Source organism: Poecile atricapillus, chromosome 8 (genome assembly GCF_030490865.1).
Source record: "Poecile atricapillus isolate bPoeAtr1 chromosome 8, bPoeAtr1.hap1, whole genome shotgun sequence".
Lineage (NCBI taxonomy): Eukaryota > Metazoa > Chordata > Aves > Passeriformes > Paridae > Poecile > Poecile atricapillus.
This window is the reverse complement of record NC_081256.1, coordinates 24091691-24118079: the sequence shown is the minus strand read 5'-3', so window position 1 is coordinate 24118079 and position 26389 is coordinate 24091691.

The window sequence follows — 26389 nt, the reverse complement described above, 5'->3', positions numbered from 1 at the left end:
TTGCATTTAACAAGACAGAAAAGCAGTAGGCAAAGGCTGGATTTGATGGCCCAGTGATTGTTATCACTGTAGAGAGCATTAAATAAAATCAAACCAAAAGTGCACGGCACTCCTGGAGCCCTGCTCATTACTGGCCAGGCATGAAATGATGCCCTGAGTGCTGAGGGGGGAAACAGCCAGCAAAACATCCCACACCACTTTTTGTCCACACTCTGGAATCTCACCTTCCAGCTGTAATTACAGGCATTTAGCTCTTGGGAAAGCCACAGGACTTTGTCTATTGATTTCTGTAAGTTTAGGATGAAACTTGCAACGATTTAAAGGACTGGGATTTAAAATGTGTAAACTGTGTTTCTGGCTTCAGTTAATTAAAAGGTACATTAAGCTAAAAAAAAAAAAAAAAAGAAAAAAAAAAAAAAAAAGAAAAAAAAAAAAAAAAAAAGGACTAATTAATACATTACCAGGACTTAATACTTAATTTCAGATACAAGATAGCCATTTAAACATAAATGAGAAAACTTTTGACTGGGAATTGTTAAAGCTAGCAGCAAAAAAGAATCTGATACAGATTTACTGCTACCCTGATCCTAAAGGCAGCAGGGTGGCTTTAATGAGTGATGGTTCAGAGCCTCAAACAGCAAATCTGCTCCCAGTGCCCACATCTGCAGCACAGCCAGAGCAGGAAAAACCTCAATATTCAGCGTGCTGGAAGCAGGACTGGGGTCACAAGACTTTCAAATAAAAACTGGCAGGGATTTTATGAACAATCCAGCTGTTCCCTCTCTGTAGAGGTCACTGAGAAGCCAAAGCCATTTAGAACTGAAATTCAGATTTGCCAACAGCTGGGCTTATTTACTTTGGTAATGGGGATATTCACACACAAGCATCACACTCCACTCGAGTTTGGCTTTTAAAATTGCACTGCCCACATGGTTTTAATGGCTTTATCCCTCATTTATCTCTCATTTTGAGCAACCTATGGTCACATGGAAGTGCCAGACCAATTTTTCTTTTGCTTGATGAAGGTGAGGTTTGGACAATTAAAACTAAATTAGTGAGGAAGCTCTGAAATGCTGGAATTGTCTGAATAAAAATGACAGTGTTTACACCTGGCCTTCCACAGAAAAGCAGAGAGAGCGTTGCTGCTGTCATCCTTACAGAGAAATAGCATCCCCTGGTCAGATAGAAACAGGCAGCTGATTAAAAAATTCACAGCTCATGTGGCAATTAAATCAGCTTCAAAGTATTTAATTTAGAGGCTGCACACTTGGCCTTGCTGAGTCAGCTGCCAAGTGTCCAACACAATCAGATTCTTTCACCTCATTTCTTTCTGGAAGCTGAGCTGTTGACCTTTGAAATCCATCTCAGCCAAAGTGAACGTGTCTCACAGCAAAGCTCCCAGTTCTCACCTCCAGGTTCCTCACCCTGGGATCTGCAGCCTGTGATCACCTCAGTGCTCCAGCCTGCGGGGCTGGATGTGCCCATATCCTCCATCCTTCCCACCATGGGCAGGCTGGGAGCTGGCAGGCTTGGAGGGGAGCTTCTCTAAGGAATAGGAAGTGCCAAGCAAAATTCCAAAGGCATCAGGAAGCCTCCTGGAGGACGCAAGGACACTGATGAATGCGCCAGTCAGCTGCTTTAATGCGTCCAATTAAGCAGCTGCACAGACCCTGTCAAGCGGTTTCCAAATGGACTGAGGGAAGTCTCTCATCTTATTAAACAGAAATCACCTGGTGCAATCCCCAGATGTAATTTTCCTCTCATACTCCCATGTATTTCACAAATTAAAATCCTTTTTATTTGGTCAAAGCCATTCAGGAGCAGGTATTCCAGACTCGTGTTTTCAATTAACCTGTGAAGTCTGATCCAGCACCTGATTGAAGGAAGTTCTGATGTTTCCATCAAATTCAGAGGGTTCTGGAACATTTTTACAAAATAAGGAAGTGTTGAGATAGGTTTAAGAGTCTCACTGCTTACTTGAAGCCCCAAATCAGCTGCTAAGCAATAAATCTTGGAGTTCTCTATTACCTTCATCTCCTTTTAGCACAGATGGTAAAAGCTAGTGACCTTTATATTTTTTTGTCTTTCTGTGCTGAGAGCTGGAGTAATGAGAATATAATGAAGGTCTCTTTATTTTCCAGCAGCCTGGGAGGACACAGATTTTCCCAGCACTGCTCCACTGTCTTTTCCCAAAAGTATTTCTCAGGGAGAGGAACAAAATCAGACACATTCATGCCATCAGTCTCCTTGAGGGCTCCAACACTCAGTGACCTAAACACACCCTTCAAAGCCAGGTTTACTGGAAAAACAAATGGAATTTTACTCCTGTGAATTAACTTTTCTCATCTCATCTTTATAACGCTGTTCTACCAGGCAGATAATGTAGTTACAGGCAAAAAGTGTTCAGAAACTCTAAATAGAGTAAAAAGATGTTTTGTTTGGGGTTTTTTCCTCCTTATTACCACTTAGGGGAAATAAAATCCCTTCTCTGCTAATAAATAAAACCCATTTCTCTCCTAAAACCAGCTTCCCCTTCAGCTAAAAAGCCCAAACTTCCTGCTCTGGTGGGATTCTTCCCAAGTAAGATGAGCACAGGGAAGTGCAGCAAGAGCTGGGAAACTGGGCCAGCCTCTTGAAGATAATTAATAGCGTTAATTACTGCTTTGTTTTGTGCAAACAATTCCATCCTGAGGAGAATTCAGGCACAACACATCATTTGTTGCTGAGCTATTTGGATGCCACGTGAAGCAGCGACACCAAGGCTCAGCTGGGATCCGGTTTGATCCCGTAGCAGGAGCAGAAATGCTGTGAGATCAATTGTAGAGCTGAATAAATAAATCTGCTGAAATAAATCTGAATCAATTCAGCTGAAATAAATCTGTGTTTCCTGTCGGTCACAGCCCTCGGGGAGTCCCCAAAGGCAGGAAGAGGAGGGCAGTGTCTCCCTCAAGGCTGAGGAGGATCCGTGGGGATGGATCCAGGAGCAGTTACCTCCGTGAGCCTGCCCTTGTCTGCACTTTGGTTTTGCTCTTGCTGTCACCTTCAGTGCTTCCCTGAGCTTCAAACTGCCAGATCCATCTGTGTTTGCAGAGCATTCAGGGGGAGGTTTTTCATATATGCACAGTTTATATATTTATTTAAAATATTGATATAGTTATAGACATATGGAAATGCAGCTTGGAGCAGACCTTGAGGGAAGATTGCAGGATAAAAGGTTTCTTGCCTGCCAGCCAAGGAGGAGAGTCATGGAATGGTTTGGGTTGGAAAGGACTTTAAAACTCATCTCATTCCAGCCCCTTCCATGGGCAGGGACACTTTCCATTATCCCAGACTGCTCCAAGCCCTGTCCAGCCTGGCCTTGGGCACTGCCAGGGATGATCCAGGAGCATCCACAATTTCTCTGGAGCTGCTTCCCCTCCTCAGCCTCTGCTTCCACAGGAGGACGAAGGGATGGGGCACAAAGCTGTGCAACTTTTTCCATCAAAAACAAGCAACAAATCCAGTTGCAGCAATTTAAGGTCACACCAAGAACCTTTTAAATCCAAGAGAACTTTTCTTCAGCATTTTGGAGGGCTTCAGACCAGGTAAGGAGCAATCTGCAAATCAGATGTGACACAGCCTACTCGTACAAATACAACATGTTTAGCAAGTCAGCCAGAAATCCAACTTACATAATAAGGCTTCTAATCATCTTTTTTTAATGAAATTTTAATTATGGAAAAATTAGTATCTGGTCTAGAGGTTTCTGCATTACCATAAATGTCTCCAAAAAAAGCACATACTCTAAGAAATACCTCCCGTTGCTGCAGAGCTGGAAAGTAGGACATGTTGATGGAATCCCAAAGCAATTTTTACTAAAAGCACTATTTCTGAGGAATCTGGCTCCAACAGAAGAGAGAATCCCTCGCAAGCCCACTTTCTCACGAGTAAAATATTTACAAGAGCACCCAAAAGCCAGCTTCTTCTTCCTGTGCTTTTGGTAAAAATGTACCAAAAGTGGAGCAAGTTCATCTGTTTCTCTTCCAGGCACTCTGAAAACTCAGGGAAGAAACTTTCTGCATGGCGCCCGCTGGGCTGGGAGGTGGGAGAAGGGGATCACACCCCTGCTCCTGGCTGGCATGGCTGGGAACTGGCAAAAAATGGAAATTCCTTGGAAAAATGCACCTATTTGGCCATTTTTCTATTTTCATATGAGAATAATGAAACCTACAGTGCTGGGCCAAAATTGAGGTGTGGTTTCTGACAGCTTTATAGAGTGAAATCAAGGGAGAATGCTCTGGAATTTAATTCTAGATTGAAATTGTATGAAAAGTGCTTTTCATTCCATGTTCTTTTTATTGCTGCTCAGTCTTCAACAAATATCCCATGCAGAATTAACCCCACATATAACAAAATCACCTTCAATTCTAATTCATTTGGATGATTCAGATGCTGGAGCTGGGAAATTCCATTTCCTATTTGCCCATCACATGATGGTTTGGTTCCTAACTGGGGGGTGGGGAAAGCAAACTTGAGAAAGCAAGAATTTACTTAAAATCCAATTTATGTTGCCTTAACAGACAAATGATTCAAATTGGAGGCAGTGTGAGTGTTTTCTTTTAACATCAAATCTTGTCTTCCATCACCCTCCAAAAAATTTGGTCTGAAACTTCCTGGTTTTTGGCTTTTTACCTAATTCTGATGTGTCAAAGCATACCTCTGCATAACCCCCCTTGTATAAGTTACTTACAAGTAAAATAATTGTTTCTCTCCAAAATTAGGAGATTTTGGAGATAAAAAAGGAGTTGCTTTCCTCCTCATCTTCATCCTCATCAGCCTTTGTTCTTGTTCTTGTTTTTTGAAACATCCTTCCTGTGAAAGACAAGCAAGATTTTCAATTTGCTGATTTTCTTAAAAAAATAAAAAAAAAAAAATACAGAAGAAGAGTTTGCTTGAAGCTTGAATAATTTCTTGTAGTCTTCAAATAAAATCAGCAGACTCTCCTACAGATAAATATATCAATTGTCATCCTTTTCCTGGAAGAAAAAAGAGAGGAAGAAAGCACATCTCTCCCCTGAGACATCTGCAGAGCCATAGTATTTATTTCTACCAGAGAGGTTCTTAAAAGTGTTGTTTTTAGAAGTCAGGATAACTCCCAGCCCACAGCTGCTTTTTATTTGTATTTCATCTTTCTACCCAACTACTGCTAAAGAGGGAGAAGTTGTTCCTAAGATATTCCAGCCTTCCACACGGTTTGTACAGGGAGTGAGGCTGGGACCTTCTCACGGGAACCCAGCCCTGGAAAAACATTTTCAGGAAAGAAATTCCCCAGGAGGAGTTTGGGAGCTTCCCAAGGCCCATCACGTGCTGTTTGTAATCCTGGGAAGGGAGGATTGATAAGGGGAAGTCTCCTCCTCCTCATCTTATTTGGGTGGGAGTGGGAATCAGTTTCTTTTGAAGTGCCTGCTGGGCATTCCTTGGAGTGAAAGGGATCCCTGGAATTCCCTCAACAGCTCAGACTTGGAGTTTGGAGCTTTGCTCCATTTTTCCCTATGCTAAAGCCAAACCTAACAGAACAACACCAAAAATTAAAGCCACAAGCAAAACCTGCTTGATTTGCCCTTGTCCTATAGGGAACAAAAATAATTGGGCTGATTTCCTTGCACCCCACCTGTGTTTTCCATAATTTCACTTGTCTGATCCATCAGGAGATCCTGGCTGCCTTGATCAGTGGTCATCCCAGACCCAGCTCCAGTCTGAGCATCCCACCCTGCCCTCAGCCCCCTCCCAGGATTACACAGCTTCCATGGGAGCACAGTTTGCTCCAGATTTCTCCTCAAACCCCAAACAGGCTCAGCAATTCTGCACTGAGGGAGCCACTGCTGTGCACAACCTCATTGTTCCAGTCATTCCTTAAACATTGACTGGGGCAAACCTGCAAATCAATTCCCTCCACAGGAAAAACATCCTGCAGGTGGCTGCTGGAAGGATTCATTTCCCTGCACAGTGCAAAATGAGAAACAGTTACAGCAGGAAAAAAGCTTCTTTCAGAACTCTACCTTTATTTCCTATTCATGAATACAGCGCTCCCAAGTAAATCTCACTTTGTAAACAGTTTTCTTTATCGGGCTGGAAGTACCTGGTGAAACTGGATGTAGATGGGGAGGGGGAAAAGCCATAAATCAACAGCCCAATGGACAGATTTCTTTGAGCAGAGTAAATAAATTTGCATGTTTTCAAATTGTTTTACAGACGCACGGTACAGGTTCAAGGAATGGCCAGGAGAAACAACAGAGAATATATTTCACTTTCTCCAGACAGAAATCAGCTGAAGAGCCCACACAAACCCAGAATGTGCTGTCACAAATATCCTGTGCAACCTCAGTGACTTTAGGACAATTCCATGGGCTGCAGGCAGCACACATTAGGATTCTGTGTTTGTTGCCAGGCTGGGTTTAGACTATTTAAATTCCCTGTCAGGATCAGTTATGGTCAAATCATTTCCCATAAAAAGAGAAATGGATCCGTAACGAGACTTAATGCTTTGTTGTTTGAAAAACTATTTCAACACACTATTAAAAACTCCAAGGACTCTAATTGAACTGGCTTTTTAAGGAGGAGACAATTAAAGTTTGCTGCATAATTAATATATCACAGCCATTAATAACCCCTAAATGATCCCTAAATTTCATTTTATTCATTAGGGACAAATTGAGCCGACTCATTTTACAGGAAATACTTTAAAACACCTGTCAGTGAAATATTCCTTCTACCATCTAGAAAGAGAAGCCTCCTAACAACTCCCTGAAATTGGTGTCACTCATTAAAATCATCTTCAGACATTGTGTGCCTTCCACAAGTCCTCTGAGCACGGTCACGGGGCTGTTTTAGTCACCGCTTATCTCCAAGAGATATTCCCAGCTTTTATCAAGGAGCTTGTGTTTGTAAATAGGCAGCACAAAAAGCCACAGCTCATTTCCCCACTTTTGTACTGAGCTGCTTCATGAATCCCAATCTCTTTTGAGGAGAATTTGCACATTCACACGGTTTTATTTTAACGAGCTAAATCCTGCCATCCTTCAGGCAGCTAAAGAGATTCGGATCCCGGAGATTAATCACGGAGCTTCAGCGGAACCATTCATTGAGGGATGATCAAACTCCACAAACAAGGCAGCAGATGGTGGCCAGGGGAAGCTTCCAGGCCCTTCTCTAACGAGCACAGCACCGGCTCAGCCTCGTTTGCACATCCCAGCCCCGGCATCCAGGAGTTGTCTCTGCACGGGCTGGAAAGCGGCGCCTGATTGTGGGACCTCAGCTCCTCCAAACTGGCCTGGCTCCTTTGGGAGCCCTCGAGATGGGGAGTTCAAGGCGTGTTTGGAAAACACTCCCAGGCACGTGATGGGATGCTTGGGGTCACACAGCCAGCCCTGTGATCCCTGTGGGTCCATTCCAGCTCAGGATATTCACAGAACCATGGAAGGCTTTGGAAGGGACCTCAAAGATTCCACCCCTGCCATGGCAGGGACACCTTCCACTGTCCCAGGCTGCTCCAAGCCCCTTCCAGCCTGGCCTTGGGCACTGCCAGGGATCCAGGAGCAGCCTCAGCTTCTCTGAGCACCCTGTGCCAAGGCCTCCCCACCCTCCCAGGGAACAATTCCTTCCCAATATCCCATCTAAACCTATTTTGTCAGTGTGAAGCCATTCCCCCTTGTCCTGTTGCTCCAGGCCCTTGTAAAAAGTCCTTTTCCATCTTTCTTGTTGGCTCCTTCAAGCACTGGAAGGCCAAAATTAGGTTACCCTGAAGCTTCTTTTCTCCAGGCTGAACAATCCCAGTTCTCCCAGCCTCTTTCCATCCCTCTGATCCCCTTGGTGCCTCCTCTGGGCTCCCTCCTGTGCTGGAGGCCAGGGCTGGGGCAGCTCTGCAGGTGGGGTCTCACCTGGGCAGAATTCCCTCCCTCACCTGCTGCCCACACCAGTTTGAATTTTGATATTCTAGGATTCTACAAATTTCTATCACCAAAATGTTGTGCTCACGACTTCTGGAGAGGTTCTGTTGGCCTGCAGAACCCCCAGCACTGGAAGTCCCTCTGCAGCAGCTCCCAGCAGCAGAGTGAAGAATAAACCCCTAAAAGCTCCACAAGCTTATTGTTCCTTTGACATATCAGTGACATTCACAGCACCATAAACCTTCCTCATCTGAAATATTTAGCTCCTTAGCAGCAGTCAAACAGACATGCATCCTGCCTGGCACATCCCCACCGTAGATCACGAATTTATTTCTTACAGCCCTCCTGGGTGCTGTATGTGCTGAGACAACTGCATTCCCAGAAATGGGCATAAATATCTGTATTTATTTTCTCATCATACTGGCTGGGGAGTTGGGGGGAGAGAGAGAGAGAGAGAGAGAGAGCCAGAGTAAGAATCATACAGAGAAAATGGCCTGACAAACGCTCTGGGTGCACTTCCTCCAGCGGAGTGCTTGACATTATTCCTCATCTGCTGTGCCACAGCTCAGAGTGGGCCGTAATTATGGATTTCCAACTGGCATTATGGTTATTATAGATTAGATGTTCATCTGTAAAGACTGTCAAACCAATGAAATTTTCAGGTTTTGAGTAGCCTCCAGGGCAGGGCTCTGCTAGGCTCGCTTTCCTGAGCCATTAGTTTTATTTATAGTCTAGGACTAAACAAGGCAGGAATTAAGGGAATGCTCCTCGCTGAAGGTAATGGTATGGAAATGCTGATGTAGGTCTGTGGCAGCAGACAGGAGCAATAGCCTTGAGGAAATATTGGAAGTGTGGAGCTGAGCAGAGCAAGCCGCACCTCAAGGCTGCTTTTTGTCACTCTGACAGGACAAAGTTGTAAATAATCCCCCTCACACTCTGCACTCAATTATCAGTAATTTAGTGGCCCATAGAATATGATATGCACAGGAAAACACAGCAGCCACCCCGAGTTCTCAACAAAATCTCTGGGATGAGTTCCTTTCTCACCTGCTTTGGATTGCAGAGGCTTTGGAAGATTGAAGCACAGCTAAAGGTTGGCATTTTTCAGGCTGCTATTCCAAACAGCTTTTCCACCATAGTTCCTAGGAACAACATGAAGTTGAAATGAATCAGCCAATCTTGAGCCAAAATTACAGAAAAAAAAAATAAATAAATGAATAAATTCTTATTATATACATGTGCTCTGTGAAAGCTCTGCTTTTTAGGGCAAACAGAACTTTCAGATCTACATGGGTTTGATGCTGGTCACTGAGAGAAAAAAAAGGAGGGAGGAAATGTGATTTTTGTAAAGATAAGATTATTAAAATATTGCTAAAAGTTTTCTAAGGAAGTGGGAAGTGGATAATAAAGGTTTTGGTGTCCTGTACATCACCAGCAAGTCCCTCTGTGGGTGCCATTTCCCACAAGGGACAATTCCAAGGGCTCCTTGGAAAGTCAGGACAGCAGCTTTGGCTGTGGCTCCTCTCAGTGCCTGTTTTGCCAACTCCATTGGCAAAAATTGAACTTGCAATCACCAGGATCACAAAGTATCTGAAGGAAAGGCTGGGATGCTTCAGCTGCTGTCTGTGCTGTGAGGAGCTGCTATGGAGACACCCCAGCTGAGCCAGGAGGCCACTGAAATACCCAAAATACCCCCATTCAAAGGGAAATCAGTGAGAGGCAAAGATTACACAGAGCACTGCTTGAAAAAAGTTTAATTTTGTGTGTGTGTACGTTGGACTTTCATGCACAATGTGCTACACAGAGGTGTTGATGGCTGCACAGTGACAGGCACCAGCCGTCCCTGTTAGGCCCTGCACTGCAAATCACACTCACCCCACACACCTCAGGGGAAAAAATGCTTATATGGGGAAAAATAAAGTAGATTTGTCATTGATACTCAAAATGATCCAGGGTGAATGCAGGGGAGTGGATTGGGAGTGGCCCTGAGGAGGAGGACTGGGGTGGGTGAAAACCTGGACATGACGTGGCCCAGAGCCCCTGCCCTGGGCTGAGCCCCAGCGTGGGCAGCAGGAACGGGGACATTGTGTCCCTCTGTCACAATATCCCTCTGAGAGCCCAGCAGAGCTGCCCTGGAGCTGGGGAGAGCCCAGGGGAGCCAGCAGCATGCTCAGAGGGATGGAGCAGCTCAGCCCTGGAGCCAGGCTGGGAGAGATGGCAATGCTGGACAAGAGAAGGCTCAGGGAGAGCTCAGAGCCACTTCCAGGGCCTGAAGGGGCTCCAGGAGAGCTGGAGAGGGACTTTTTATCAGGGCTTGTGGCCACAGGAGAAGGGGCAGTGGTTTGAAGCTGAAGGAGGGGAGATTCAGGCTAAATACAGAGAGATTGTTCCCTGTGAGTGTGGGGAGGCCCTGGCACAGAGAAGCTGTGGCTGCCCCATCCCTGGGAGGGTTCAAGGCCAAACTTGGAGAAACCTGGGCCAGTGGAAGGTGCCCACAGCAGGAGGTGGAATGGGATCATCTTTAAGGTCCCTCCCAACCCATCCTGGGGTTCTGTGATTTGGTCACACCTGGCCAGTGTCCCCCTCAGCCCCAGCCAGGACCTGGGGATGGATCCAGCCCTGTGTGAATTCCCAGGATCCATGGGGCAATGGACATCCTGCTCCCTGTAACTGGGACCTGCAAAATGCCCATCCCAACCCCCCTTCCCCTCCTCCAGCATGGACAGACAATTGCTTCCCATTATTCAGGTGGAAGGCTGTAATTACCCTCATAAAAGATGCACAAATAAACCAGTCACAAGCAAATTAATCCAGTCACACCTTACTACTTCACGGGAGTGCTTTGTCTGTACTGGCTTAAACACGATTATTATTTCTAATAGGTCGAGCTGAATTTCAACAGAGCTGCCATGAAAGTGCTGCCTGCTGACAAATCAAAGGTACAGCAGGAACTGCTGCAAACCCAACACTGAACAGGCCCCCAGCATGTTCCTATCAGATCACAGCTACAGGGACCCAAACAGAGACAAAAATCATATAAAATATTTCCTAACAGCTATTATAGTGACACCCTGATCTCAAAGAGTCTCAGATCTACGTCACTGGGACAGAAATTTCCCACCTGAAGCGGTGTGGATGCTTTCCCAGTGATCCATGCCCAGGAGGATGGCAGCACTCACACAGAATTCTGTGAAAGCCAAGGAATCTCCAGTGAAGCCTTCCAGTGATAAAATTCTTTCCACTCCTGTTTATCTATTGATTGGAAAAAGACAAACTGAACCAGGCAGCAAAATTTATATCTCCCCGAGGAGCCCCAATAGCGGGATGATATCGGATACAGGTGGACATGGCACAGCTACAATCAGGGAAAACAGATGGTTGCCTTTTCACCAGAGGGAATTTAATGAGACTTTTCCTGAGAGAAATAGGAAGCAGAAATAATCACTAACAAAACTCTTATCTTTAATTTCACCATTTGCTTTTAGGTAGAAAAAAGGAAGAGTCAGTGAAGTGATGCCAGCTGAAAAGTGACAGTGTTCAATAGCTTGGTAGGAAGAAAAATACACTGATCTTCACCAAAATAGAGACCTTTAGTCCTGCTTCATGGGCAGAATACAAACAGAATTTAGTCTGCCTACAACAATATTTTACAGAGTGCAACAGTGTTTTGGTGTCTGTAGATTATCACTGACTTTCTACCCAGTCTGCCAAATAAAGCTTCACTTTAAGAGTCCAAACAATAATGAAAAAATATATCAGAACAAGCATTTAGATGATGCAGCTTGAATGAGGTGAAGTTTAGACCCAGCTGTCTGTTGAAAACCACGTAATGATGAACATCATTCTAGGTGCACTGTAAAAATCACAGATCCAGAGGTTCAGAGGGAATTTTGGCTTCTTAGGAGCAATAATTCCTGTGCAGGCACATGTGGACAGCAGCAGTTTGTTCCCATCCCTGGGAGCAGCTGAGAGTTCTTCCATAAAACCAGTAAATACTCTAAATACACACTACAAAACACAGAGAGAGGCAGCACACACCTCTGGCACTGAAGGCATTTCTCTCCCTTCACAGTGCACTGCCAATACCTGGTGTTGAGCCCAGGGGTTTTCCTGCCTGAATTTCAATCCCAAAAGGCAAAGATACTTGTTTGGAGAGTTTGAAAATAGACAAGGACACAAAAGCAATTTATCCCTTTTTATCTTTCATCTCACACTGAACAACTGCAGTGCAAGTCTTCTCCTTAGCCAGGGCAACATCTGCATTCTTGGAAATTCTGAGTTTACAAATATAATGTTTGGAAATTGTGCCTCGATATTTTTCACAATAATGGCATAAAAACCTAGCAGAGAAATTCTCTTTATCATTTCAATGTTTTGATGATCCAGAACCATTTGAAAGTGCCCTTGCTTGTCTATTGCAAAGCAGAAGGAACAAAGCCTTAGGAAGTCAATACTGAGTCAATCCAGTGCAGAAAACACCTGAGCAAGGACAGATCCATGGCTTGAAAAGGGATTTATTGAGGACAACTGCTGCCTTGATTTGCAAGAGATCTGGGAAGGCATTTCTTCAGTGTGCTTCAGCTTTTAAAGCAATTTAGTGACGTGCAGGCAGAGCCCAATCTTCTCCCTGCACCAAGTTGCCAACCAGGCAGGAGAGTTACTCATCTTAGAGGAAATCAGGCTTTGATAGATTTTTATATCTTAAAAAAAAAACCCTGAAGCAAACAATACATTTCAGGAATCTATTTTTACTTGCTTTTTCTTACCACGTGTACGGTACCTGTACCAGCACATCACACTTGTCATCCTCTTTAGAGCCAGGATCCAATGGATCTGTCCTTTCCAACACCAATTTTATGGTGACTGTGAAATCAAACTGATAATTAGGAAACTAAAAAAAAAAATAAAAAAAAAAATAGCATATGCAGAGCAGAAAAATGCTCTGTTATATTCAGAGTCAATAAAGCAATGAAAAAATTAAGAAATAAAAGGATGTAAGCAAAGAAAAATCAGGTGACAGAAATCAGTAGCTACTGTGGCTACATCACACCCCTCTCACTATGGATTTTTTTATCTGTCTTCAGATAAAACAAAAAAAAATCTGTTTTCAGATAAAACAAAAAAAAAATCTGATTTTTTATCTGTTTAACAGTTTTCCCTGCACTAGTCCAACATCAAGCTAAAACCCAATAAAAATAAAGTCTATACCTTGCTCTGCACCAATATTTGCTTTTCCTAGGCTGTTTTTGGTTAATTTACAGTCTGGCTCCTGCAGATTAAAACAGCTTTTGAAAAGATGCAGTTTGGGGAAACATTGGTAGCACATCTCATTTAAATGCAGTCTAATTCATGCAGTGATAATTTATATTGACAGGACTTTGAGACAGGAAGTGTTTGCCATTATAAGCTGGAATGCATTTCACCTGCTGGAATTCCAACATATGCATTTTTCATGGCATGAATCGATTCCAAAGGTGTTGCATGTGTTTGTTTTATGTCTGTGAAGTTCAGGGAGGCTCCATCTTCCAGTTTTATTTACAGGACAGGAAAACTGAGATAAGGAATTCCCTTGCTGCACCATCCCTGCTGGATTCACTCAACCTCAGCTTCTGGACACAAATGTAAAATTCTGACTGTTCTTAAAATTTGAACTTCCAGATTATTCTTTGCAGAGCATCACCACTGCACCTGCTTTTTCATTATTATTTAAAGCAGGGCTGTGGTTTTGTAATGAGCTTTTTCAAAGTGGAAATGGAAGGCAGGTACAATACTCAGCAGACCTGATGAGACCTAATGTTCTAAGGCAGAACTTTTGTATTTAGACAAGCCCTAATGGAGCACTAAGAGAAGCCTCTTTTCCAAGAAATGCATATTATTATTACCATTTATTAGGGCTTCTCTGAAATAACCTTCCTCTGAGAGCACTTCTAATTAGACAAAGCCAAGAGCTTCATTCACACTGACCTCAGCTCCAGCACCCTGGATAATGGGGAAAGGCAGAAGGGCACAGCCTGGATCTTTGTACAAGAAAGCAATGAGAACAGAACATTTTAAAAGAGTTTTCATTAGGGAGAGAAGTTTCTGCCTGTGAGGCACGTCCAGGACCAGAAATGCATTACAAACCTGTTAATTGTTATTCCCTTTTAACACTCCAGCACCTGGCTGTGCACAGGCAGGGGAGATCCCACTCCAAAGTCTTCCTTTGCAGGGATAAATGTCTGAAGCAGCTGATGCCAGGCCTCTCTAACTGAGGATTCTCCCCCTGAATCTCCTGCTGGGCTTTCCAAGAGTCTCACACAATGCAGGGTTTTGTGGGGACTGCCAAAAAGGGGCAGCAAAACCCACGGAGGTTTTGTAAGGTTTGTGACACAGCCTCTCTCGTTTAGCTGGAAATAATTGAGTTAAAATCAGCAGGATTTCTACCATATGTTGCCCAGTCCTTGAATCGAGGATTACAGGTCATGGTTTTTGTGAGTGACTTAGGGTTCAGGTGAGTGATAAAAATCAAACTCCATTTTCCCAACAGCATTACAGCTTCAACATTTTCCTAGCAGGGGAAAACAATGTCCTGTTGTTTGGCCATTTAGTACCAGTGTGGATGAGACTGTGAGGCAGGAAAATACCTTGAGAGGCTAAAGGAGAGGGATGGGCTTTCCCACACCTTTGCAGCTCCACTGGGGGAAGGTCCTGCTGGCATTGAGGTGCTGACCCTCAGCATCCCCATGACAACAACTCGGATTTCCTGCCCACTGCCAGGCAAAGGCAGCAGCAGCAGCTCTGTGTCTGAGCTCATTACCTGGGGGACAGCAGGAACTGCTGAAACAGAGACTCTGGCTCCATACATCTTCATTAAAATCATCCCATACACTCGTGCTCTGAACCTGGGAAAGGCTAAAAGCTGAAATGCAAATCACGGAGCACTCAGCATTGATTTTTTTTTTTTTTTTCCCCCACCTTTTTAATTCCTTGAAAAGATTTCTGATCCCACAGTGTTGGAGCTTCCAAGGAGACACCTTTGTTACTCCTTTGGAACAGCAGCAGGGGCGAAGCAGGGCAGCACCACGAGCACAGCACCTGGAAAATGGAATTTAAGGAGGTTGAGGAGACAGCCCCTGAACTGAGAATTCATTGATAAGATCACAATTAAAAATTAGGACATGTTTCATTTTAAATCCACCAGCATTGTTTTTTTCCCATGTTTTGGCTCAAGCACAGCAAACTCCTCCTGCTGTTTCTGCAAGCTCTCAGCAGAGATCTGGGTTTGCTGCTTTCCTTTGCTCCAAAGCCAAGGAAGCACCATCAGAACGTGCCATCTTTCACTGCACCAGCACAGCCACGGTCCTGTGTTTATAAATTCAAACTCTCAGGCACTTGAAACTCAAGAGCATCCCTGGAAGTGGCCAAATCCAGGCTGGAAGGGGCTGGGAGCAGCCTGGGACAGCGAGAGGTGTCCCTGCCATGGCAGGGGTGGCTTCAGGGCCCCTTCCAACCCAAACCTTCCGTGGTTCTGTCATTCCCTTCCAAATTCTCTTCACAAAAGCTTCCCACTATTTCCTGGCACTTTAAAAAACCAAATTTAAATGTATTTCTTCCCAGTGCCAGTCAAACCTGAGAATTTATCCCGAGGTTTGCAGCCAGCACATAAAACAAAACTGCTGAAACCTCACAGCACAAACCAACATTTGCTCTTATCATTTAAAGCCATAAATATAACACTGATCTATTCTAGCAAAAACTGGCCAAAGCCATCAGAAATCTCTTCCTGTATCCTTGTAAAAATTCATTGAAGTGAGGCAGCATGATGCTGCCCTTTAGAAAATCTTATTTAATTACTGAAGCCCATTTGAGAAGCAATACACTTCATACTTGCCCAATTACAAAGTCTGCTTCTGCCCTTAAAAACAATCTCAAGCAGAGCCAAAACTAAGCTGTGATTATAATTAAATTTCCTTTTTACATGAATGTTGGTATTTTCTTATGCATTCTGAGCTCTCTGCTGATTATTGTAGGATACTGAGAGGGTGCTCAGAAATTAAAGGAAGAGTAAAGAAAGAGAAAAAAATTATTATATTATTATATAAAATATTATATATTTTGATATACCAAGGAATCATGCACTTTTGCAAAAATATGCTGGCACTTTGTTATGGGTGAAAAAGTTATTTTAAAAAAAAAATCATGGGAGCTATCATGATATTATCACTAATTTCAGAAGGTTTACTACATACATCCATATAGGTATAAATTTGTATGAGTAATTAGTGGAATCAAGAGCATTGAAAAGTACAATTGCACAAACATGAAAGGAGAAAAAATATTTTTTATATTATAAAATAATAAAAAAAATATGTTCCAAGGCAAAGTAGAACAAGAGCAAAGAGAAGAGGAAAACCAGGGGGAAATGTTGATTCTTGGGAGAAAGATTTCAGCAACACAAGGCCAGAATGTTGAATCCATTATTTAATTAGTGTTATTAAAGGTGTCAAGCAGGGAGTTAACAGCAGGGCCAGGAGGGTAAGGGCTGTCCCTGGAATGGGCTGGATCATAATGGGACAGGACAGATGTTTGCAGAGTCTGAGCAGTGAACCTCAAACCCCAACAGCTCTCCTTGAGGCACTGTGGATGTTACAGATACATTTTATATTGTTGGCTTTTTGCAAATATTAAAATGAATGTTATGTGTATAAGAATGAGAAATTTTGTTGTATTAATATAGTTTTCTTTATTTCTGTTATTGATGAAATTTAGAAATAGTAGTATAATACATATATGTTAAGCTATGGCATAGTATTAAAATAAAAACTGATTTTGTTTGTATAACCCAAAGACTGAGGAAAAAAAAAATAGCTGGAGAACTCCTGCATTTGTAAACTCTCTTATCCAGATGAAGACAGCAGTGAGCAGAGCTCTGGGGGAGGAATTTATTGCATTTCTGTGATCAGGGAATGTAAATCTCGATGGCACCAAGAGGATTGATCTATTGGGAAGGGGGCAAGAGAAAACTGAACAGAAGAACACCAAAGATCTTAAGAAGAATGTCTGAATATGTGTGAGAATTTATGGATATGTAGTAGGGTTCTGTTTTTAAGGGACAATCCTCTGTCAGTAAGGTGTGCTCTCTTGGCTGAATGCAGAGACACCCAGCCAGATCTGTATACTTTACTTTACTTTTTTCTCCTAATTGTTTTTTAATTAAACTTTTAAATTCTATAAAAATTACGTGAACCTCGTTTTTCACAGTGGAAAACAGCCCAGGAGCAGGAAATTGAAAAAGGCAATTGTTCTCCCTGCCTGCCAGCAAAGGGAGGATAGAAGAACATGACAGCATTATTCCCACCCAGAATAAAATAAAATAATTTATATAAATTAATTTAATTAATTAATTAATTTAAATAAAATCGGGCTACCCCGGAGCTCAGCCAGGAAGGTCCCTCTGCTGTCACCTGCCTGATGGGAACGACCTGCTGGCATTTGGGAGGCACCCCCTGCCAGCAGAGACAAAGCTGGAGATCAGTCTTAAATGATTTTTATTTTTAGTTTATTTTTTATTTTAAATGGTTTTTAAATGCATTTTTTATTTTAAATGCAGCTCTTTGACAAAACACAGAGGTTAAGGATATATTTAAACATATTTACACTGAAAAGCACTGTAAATATGATTTAGATTTATGATTTAGATTTGTGATTTAGATTTATGATTTAGATTTGTCCAGCAAATCTATGGCTCAAGGAGACAACAAGGCAGATCTGTGTGGTTAATTTAGCTCAGAGGGGACTGAGGGAAGCTGTGACAACAACCCCCAAGTACCTCCTGCACTGCAAGGAGGGAATTACCCATTGTCTGTGTCCAGGAAAGCTTTGGGGACCACAAACTGCAGGAAGAAAAATTCTAATTAGACACCAGAAAAAGCTTTTTAAAATATTTTTTTTTTTTTTTTAAGAACATAAGTCTAGAAGGAATTATTTGAGGAATTAATGAAGACTCCATTACTTGAAGTTTTTGATCTGTTAAAACAACTTTTAATGCCTCCTGAGTGCCACTTGTCCTCTGTGGACAGCATCCAGAGGATGAGGAGCAACTCACCCAAGGTGAGCTGAACAAGCAGTGTGAGAGGCAAGTTCATATCTAGCAATGAAGAAATGGGCAAAAATAAGTAAAAAGATACATTGGAAGAACTGACATTGAGAAATGTAAGTTTCTGCTGCAGGTGAAAGGTACAACACCCAGAAAATGTGGGTTAAAAGTCAGAAAGGTGGGGAAATGTATTCAGGGATGGACACACCACCCCAGATAACTTCTAGAAACTAAAGTTTCACTATTGCTCTGGTCAGATTTAATTACCAAAGCAGTAAAATTCAAGATTTTCTTGCCTTAACAAGCATTTCATAGCTAAGTTATCAGGCTGGTTACTCCTGTGAAGGTTCCCTTATCCAAGCTCACACTCAGGGTGCTGAAGGCAGCTTTGATTTCCAAACTCCAAACTTTTATTCCCAGCTTGTGCAAACACCAAACACCAGTGCTCTGGATGTGAGCTTACACAAGGCTTTTTCCCTGTTCTAAGCAATTTCAAAGATGTGTTTTTAGTAACTCATTTATTGGCCATTGCCACCCGTTTTCAGTGCCCAGCTGCACAGTTATATTTTGCCTTTTAAAGCTTGCAGGGAGTGAAAAACTCAGGTTTTGCAGGACCTGCCCATGGAAAGGGAGAGCATCACCCAGCTCTGGCTGAGCTCTGAGTGTGGTGGCATTCCCAGAAATGAACCTTGATAAAATCCAACTCTGTGTCTCACAATGGGTGCTGTTGAACACTCCCAGCTCAATAGATGGAGAACAGTTCAAGGAAATCAGCATCTAAAATTGGAATGTTAAATAGCAGAGGGGAAAATAAAACACAGGACAGGGAATATCAAAGACCAATAGACCAGTGAGGCTGAAAAATGCACATTTGCAGCTCAGAAAACACAAGTTTCACAGGTACCTGCCCTAGATGTATTTATCATCTTCCCAGCCATGGTTCCAGATACTAAAAAGCAAAAATAGCTTTAGTAATAAAAAACACAGGCCACAGGGCAAGAAAATAGGTTTAAATCTAGATACTAAGAACGCTAAACCTCTGAGGGAAATAAATCTGTAATCTAAATCACATCCATTTATAGATGGGAGACAGATTTGCTCTATAGAAGGAGCTGATTCATCTAAATAAACTACCAGGCTTGTATTTACAGCTCTACTGAGATGACTCTGTTCTCCTTCACGTGGGTATTACTTTATTACCAGCTTCCTTGAAGCAATATTTCATTTCAGAAAAATGAACTGAAAATCCAACATTTCATGTCAAACCCAGGATGCTCATTCCAGCCAGGATTAGCTGTGGTATTGAAGCATCTTTTCCCAAACCACCATGAAGCAACATCTTACCTTGTTCCCCCGTGGAGCCTGGGGCCATGGAATGGTTTTGGGTTGGGAGGGACCTTAAAGATCATCTCATTCCACCCCTGCCATGGCAGGGACACTTTCCACCATCCCAGGCTGCTCCAAGCCCCTTCCAGCCTGGCCTTGGGCATTCCCAGGGATCCAGGGGCAGCCACAGCTGCTCTGGGAATTCCATCCCAGCCTCTTCCCACCCTCCCAGCCAGGAATTCCTTCCCAATATCCCATCCAGCCCTGCCCTCTGGCACTGGGAGCCATTCCCTGGCTCCTGTCCCTCCATCCCTTGTCCCCAGTCCCTTTCCAGCTCTCCTGGAGCCTCTTTAGGCTCTGGAAAGGGCTCTGAGCTCTCTCTGGCTCCTTCTCCTCTCCAGGTGAGCATTCCCAGCTCTCCCAGCCCAGCTCCAGAGGGGCTCCAGCCCTGGGATCCCCATTAATGAAACAACAAGGTACCTCCCCACCATCCCAGTCTGAAGTAGCATTTTTCTCGAGGTTTTAAGAGACCTATTCAAGAAGCATTTGTTTCACTAAAGTGAGAGCTGTCTGTGCAGAGGGAGCCGGTTCCCAGCCGTGCTCTCAGCCAGGTGGGCAGGATGCTTTTCCAGCGAGCTCCATCCCCGCCTGCCTTTCCGCCGCTTTAATCCCACCGTGCTGCCCACACCCCTGAGCACCAAAACGCTGGAAAAGCCGCCAGGCCCGGTCCCAGCAGGCCAGGTTTGTATCTCCGGGAGGGGCCAGGAGCTGGAGCAGCCCGGTGAGAGCGTTCCCCGCCGCTCCTCCCTGGGATGCGCATCCCGGAGCATCCCCGCAGCCCGGCAGGACACACAGCCCTGCAGCCCGGGAGGGAGCACGGCAGGGAAAGCTGCCCCAGCCTGCCTGCAGCTTTCAGGGCAGGGATATCCCCAGGAACAGCTGGAATGTTAAATGGGAGGTTCACCGGAGGCGAAAGGGAATTTGGTAGCCGGCAGCCTCTGGAGACCGGCGCTGTGGGGATAACCCCGCAGGTTCAGGGATCTGCTCCTGCCGCGGCTGTTTCACTGGAGCACAGGGCACACGAGCATGCTGGGTGGCTCTGGAACACCGAACCCTTCCCAGAATTAAAGGCCGGAAAGGGATTTACTCAGGAAAGGCCGGAGGGCTCCAGCTGCAGAGCCAATTCCGCTGGAACTGAGGGGAAGCAAAGCACTCGTCTTCCTCTCCAGGCTGGGCCACAAGAACAGCAGAATTTGGCTACAGAGGAGCTGGGGCTGCCCCTGGACCCCTGGAAGTGCCCGAGGCCAGGCTGGATGAGGCTTGGAGCAGCCTGGGATAATGGAAGGTGTCCCCATGGCAGGGGTGGCACTGGCTGGGCTTTAATGTCCCTTTGAATCCAATCCATTCTGTGATTCATGATTATGAGATAATTTCCCGTTAAAGTAAGGGCTTGTTTCTTTTCACCCCTCTGACATCTCTGAAATCCTTTCCACTGACACACTTTCACACTCTTTTTTTATTATTTTTTTTTTTCTCGGAGAAATGCAGAAAGATCAGTTTCCCTTTTTCCCTTACCTGCTCCAAGACCGAATTTTTCCAGGATCCAGCCACAGCTTTGCCTCTGACCCTGCTGCAAGTTCCCTGCCCCATTTGCAGGAAGATCAGTTCATTATTGGGAGAGATAAAGGGGCACCTCCGAGCTTCATTAGGATAAAGAGAAGAATGGGATTTTAGATTTCTGGGAAGAAACCAGCAATCTTCTGGGTTCGCAGCTGATGCTGAATGCCTCCGATCCTCAGCACCTGTGAACAGAACAAAGAAATCACCAATTATCTCCAGGTTTTGCCTCGGAATGGGATTCAGGAACAAATAGCTCACACAGCAGAAGGTCTGCCTTGCTTATTATTTTCCTCATTTGCAACTTAAAGCATTTTGGTTGGCTCTGTAAAGAGTTGTTATTTGTTTTGTGTCAACAGCCAGGGTCCTGCTGTACAATTATTCATCGCATAAACACACATTTATTCCAGCACTATCCTGCTCCAGCACATTTTATTCTCTGGCTTTCGCATTCCTTTACAGAAGGAGAAGGGAGCTGCAGGGAGGTTTGTGGCTTGCAGCTCTCGTGCATCTGAGCTCATCAATCACACTCATTTCCTTCCCCACAGCCTGTGCCTGTCTCGTGTGATGTGGCTGCATTCAAACCTGCTTGTTTTATAATCAGGTGAACGAGAGGCAGCAGAGCCGCTGTGTCTCAAGTCTCTGGCTCACACACTCAGAAGGAAATCTGAATTATCAGACAGAAGCTGGAACATCAGCAGATCTGCATTTTGCAGGGGTCTCCAAAGACCTGGGAATAGCAGGCAGGAGCTGTGCAGCCACTGAGGCCCGTTGGGAAGAGATCCAGCAAAAATCCCCTGTGGAATCGCCCAGGGGCTGATGCAGGAGGCTGAGGTGGGAATCTCGTGGTCTCTTGTGCACAGGAATGAACAGGCAGGCTCTAAACCAATATTCTGTGCTGTGAGGAGCCACCCATGATGGATCAGAGGAAATGTCCTGTGTGCAGGGGCTGGGATCTCTGCAGCATTCCTGGAGAACAGGGCTGCATCAGTAACTGGATGCAGACAAGGAATAATCCTGTAATTAAAGAAATCAAACAGGGTTTGCCATGCACCTTTCCTGGATCACATTCTGCTGTACAGAAGAGACAGAGATTTTACCTCATCAAATACCCCATTTCTCCAGGAAATGAGTGGATGACATCTTTCATCTATTATATAAATTTTACCATTTTTTTACAGTGGTAATAATATATAATGCGTTTTTTTTCTCTTAATTCCACCTTCAATTCTGTGTAAATTCACCCAGCTTATTTTCCAAACTCCATCCTCTCTTTTCTTCAAGCTGATTTATCAGATGAAATCACAGCCACCCTCTAACTGATGCAATAATTCACTCTGATGGCTGACACACATACAGGTGAAAAAATATTGGCACAACACACAAAGTCATCTTAATAAATCATGGTAAATTAGTAGGGAGAACTCATTTTCAAGCTTTTAGCATAACAATTAAGATGAAATGAGAGTGGAAAGCAAGAGCTGAGGGCCAGGTTGGATGGAGCTCTGAAAAACCTGCTCTGGTGGAAGGTGTCCCTGTCCATGGGAGGGGTGAAATGAGGTGATATTTTAGTCCTTTTCATCCCAAACCATTCTGTGAAACTCCTGAAAAAGAATTCTTGTAAACAAGCCTCTCTCCACACCAGCATGAGTACATTAATATCACTGCCTGCACTTGAAAGAAAGGCATTTAAGGAGGAATTACACACAACTATGAAGCAATTCAAGAAATTGATCCATACAGAGGCAAGCACATAATTTTAAAAGATATTATTAAGCTTCACCTGTGGGCTGGTAGCAAGGCCATTAAGGAACTTTCCCATGATGAACTGCATTTAGGGGAATTTTAGTGGAGGTGTCGGATCCTGTGAGCTCCCCAGTGCTTCAGTTCCTGGCTGCTCACGTGCTGAAGCGTGTTCCTGGAGACCTGCCAGGGATTTTTTCATGTACTGGGAGACTTTGTAGAGTGGTGAATTTGGCAGTGCACGGGGTAGTGGATGCTCAGGGATGGGAGGAGCCCAGGGACAGCAACAGCTCAAGGTGTGGAGGCTGCTCTGCTTCAGAAGGGACCCAGTGCGGGGAAACGCTGCCCTGCCATGTAGGACACAGCTTCTGGAGCTGGGATAAAGAGTCTGGGAACCACCACTTCAAACCTTCCCTGATTAACACCACTCCCATTTCATGATAAATACAGCTCTGGAGGGATTTCTCCTCAATGACTTGAATTGTGCCTATGCAAACCTAGTACCAATGTTCACAAACACACTTCTTATTCTCCCACAAGTGCACAGCTGTTCTATGCATGATCACGACAGGTTCAAAATGCACAACTTTCCACTTAAAACCAAAGTGCCTTTGTGATTTTTGCTCTGCAGCCTGTACAGAAAGACAGATAAGGAAGGGTTGAAGCCTGATTGTTGCTCTAGGACTCAAATCTGCAAGGCTGTAAGAGGCATTTATGAGAAGTGGTGTTTCATGAGCTTGGTAATTTGCAGTTTGTTACAAAGACAAATTTGTTTCTGACTAAATTGTATTGTAAGTCAGGCTCCTCAGGGAACATCTGACTAAAAGGTGATGTTAAAGTAATTTCCATAACATCAAACTATGAGACAAATTATAAACTTCACGGAGGAGAAAAGTGGGGGAAAGGAGCAGGAGCTGAGATGGAACGAATTTCTTCCTGGTAGTGCTCAGAATGGGGAGAGCTCAGATAATGCTGTGAAAACTGCAGTGCTAAAAGTGCTTGGAAACAAGCACAGCCTTGGGTTTTCAGCTGTTTCACAGTGAGTGACTCCATCCTTGAAGGCATTTTTCAAACCATCCAGACACCCTGCAGAGCCTTCTCCAAGGAGGAGACTCCTGGCAGGGACAGCAGCTCAGCCACTGCTCGGGAATTTCCCTGGACCCCAAAACCTTCCCAAGGTAAACCAGGCACAGAGCAAATCTCACTGCTCAGCACAGGATTGTATCTGCAAGGGCTCCAGCAGCCACGAGTGGGGTGCAATGGGATATTCTGAGGGGAAGGAGCAGTGATCCATTGCTCTCCAGGAGAGCCAGATGTCATCCAGGAGAGCACAGCACAGCAGCTCAGACCTGACACCGAGAGCTGACTGAGAATCCTGGGATGGTTTGGGTTGGAAGGGACATTAAAGATCATCCCATTCCACCCCTGCCATGGGCAAGGACATCTTCCACTATCCCAGGCTGCTCCCAGCCCCAATGTCCAGCCTGGCCTTGGACATTCCCAGGGATCCAGAGGCAGCCCCAGCTGCTCTGGGCACCTGTGCCAGGGCTTTACACCCTCCCAGCCAGGAATTCTTCCCAATATCCCATCCAGCCCTGCCCTCAGGGAGCCATTCCCTGTGTCCTGTCCCTCCATCCCTCATCCCCAGTCCCTTTCCAGCTCTCCTGGAGCCTCTTTAGCCTCTGGAAAGGGCTCTGAGCTCTCCTTGGAGCTTCTTCTCTCCAGGTGAGCACCCCCAGCTCTCCCAGCTCCAGAGCAGAGGGGCTCCAGCTCCAGGAGCATCTCCGTGGTCTCCTCTGGACTCATTCCAGCAGCTCCAGGTCCCTCTGGTGTTGGATCCCAGGGCTGGAGGCAGCTCCACAGGTGGGGTCTCACCTGAGCAGGGCAGAGGGGCAGAGTCCCCTCCCTCGCCTGCTGCTTTGGGCTTGGAGAGGAAAAACAGAACTTGTCAGCCTTGGAATTTCCAATCAGGGCATTTATCAAGGCAGCTGCACCAACTGCAGCACAGAGATCCCATCTTATTAACAGTCCTCACCTGGCAGATTTTTGCATTTAAATATTTTAATATCACTGCTGTGATTGTTTTCCTTAATGAGGCAGAGGAGCTTTCTTCCAGGAGCCTGAAAGACCTCAGTGTGCCCAGCTTGTGACAAACAAGGGGGTGACAAAGTGTGGGAGGCATTGAAGGTGGCCAACACCAACAGAAAAAACCCTGTTGAGTGTAGTACAATGATTATAAATGTGAGGAACGGCATGCAGCAAGGATGAGGGCAATTTATCCTGAATATTAGAAACAGCTCAAACACTGAGGCTGAATTCATGTTCTGTGTGCCAGGGGAAAGGACTAAATGACATGAGAGACTTCCTTTTCCTCCTGTAATTCCCCTCACCTCATGATTCAGTGATAAATTCCCTTCTTACCTCTGCATTTCATTCAGGTCATGCACAGACACAGCACCAGGACAAACCTCCAATGCCACTGAAGCCTCTGATGCTGTGAGCAACAAAATACAGAGTCCTCCCCAAAAGTTAATAATCTCTCACTTTGCTCCAACATCAATTGGATATTTTCTTGCTGTTTGGTAATTTCTGTTTTCTTCTTACAGTTCCCACTGGATAGCTGAAGCACTGACGGGCTGCTCTAATAGGAATTGCACACCTAAATTATTCAGAGCCAATTTATATTTATATATATAACTGTACCAGTACTGGACTTTTACCTGACTACATTTTCCCCACACCCTTTATTACCCAAAAATATAAATAAATGCCATCACAGCCTCCCTCAGCCTAGGAAAGACTTACCAAAACAGCCCTATGTTTACAAATAACACAAAAGAAAGACAAAAAAATAACTACAGTTTGTCTTCTGCTGTTCACAAAGCTAAAACTGCATTTACCAAGGAGCCAAGCCAGCTTCACTGGGAGCTGCATCCATGCCATCAGTTTTTAAAGACCCTAAAATTATCTTGATTATTATCATATTTTAAAACACTCATCTATTGTTTTTAAATTATCAGCACAAAATAAACCAAATTGAAATAACGATTATTGTCAGATTTTAAGTCGAGAGAGAGAGAGCTTTGAAGTTGGCACGAAGGGGTTCAGACACAGAAAACCAATCCTGATCTCTCTGTAAGCCAACATTTAATCATGATGCAATAAGATCAGTATTGGAGAAAAAAAATTCTCCAGTTCTAGAGCTTTTCCTGTCTTTCAGGGATGAGTTTATCCCACTGCAAGGGGTGAAGCAGATCTGCCACTGCTCACTGTAATCTACAGCTGCAGTGACAAGAGGGAATTTCACCCATCCTATTTAGCTCCCAAAAGGGTAATTCCAGCAGTCTCCAGTTCCCTGGGAAATGCCCAGTGGTTGTTGCTTCCTCGGTGGGACAACCACTCCCAAAGGCATTAATTATTTCCACTTCTAACAAAAGGCCTTGGGTTTGTTTTGAGCTTTGGACACAAACTCGTTTCAGCCAATCCACTGAGCATTGCAGCGAGTTCTGGGCCCTTGCTCCATCCTGATCTGCTGAAACTGGCTGGAAACTTCTGTGTCTTTCCAGGAATGTCCTAGGGATTATCCTTCTGCACACATTTAACCACAATTTCTGCAGTTATTCTTTACCAGGAATTTTTCTGTGCACCTACTTTGGGCAGAGGACAAGGGGGGCAGTGGGGAATGGAGCTCCTGGCTGTCCTC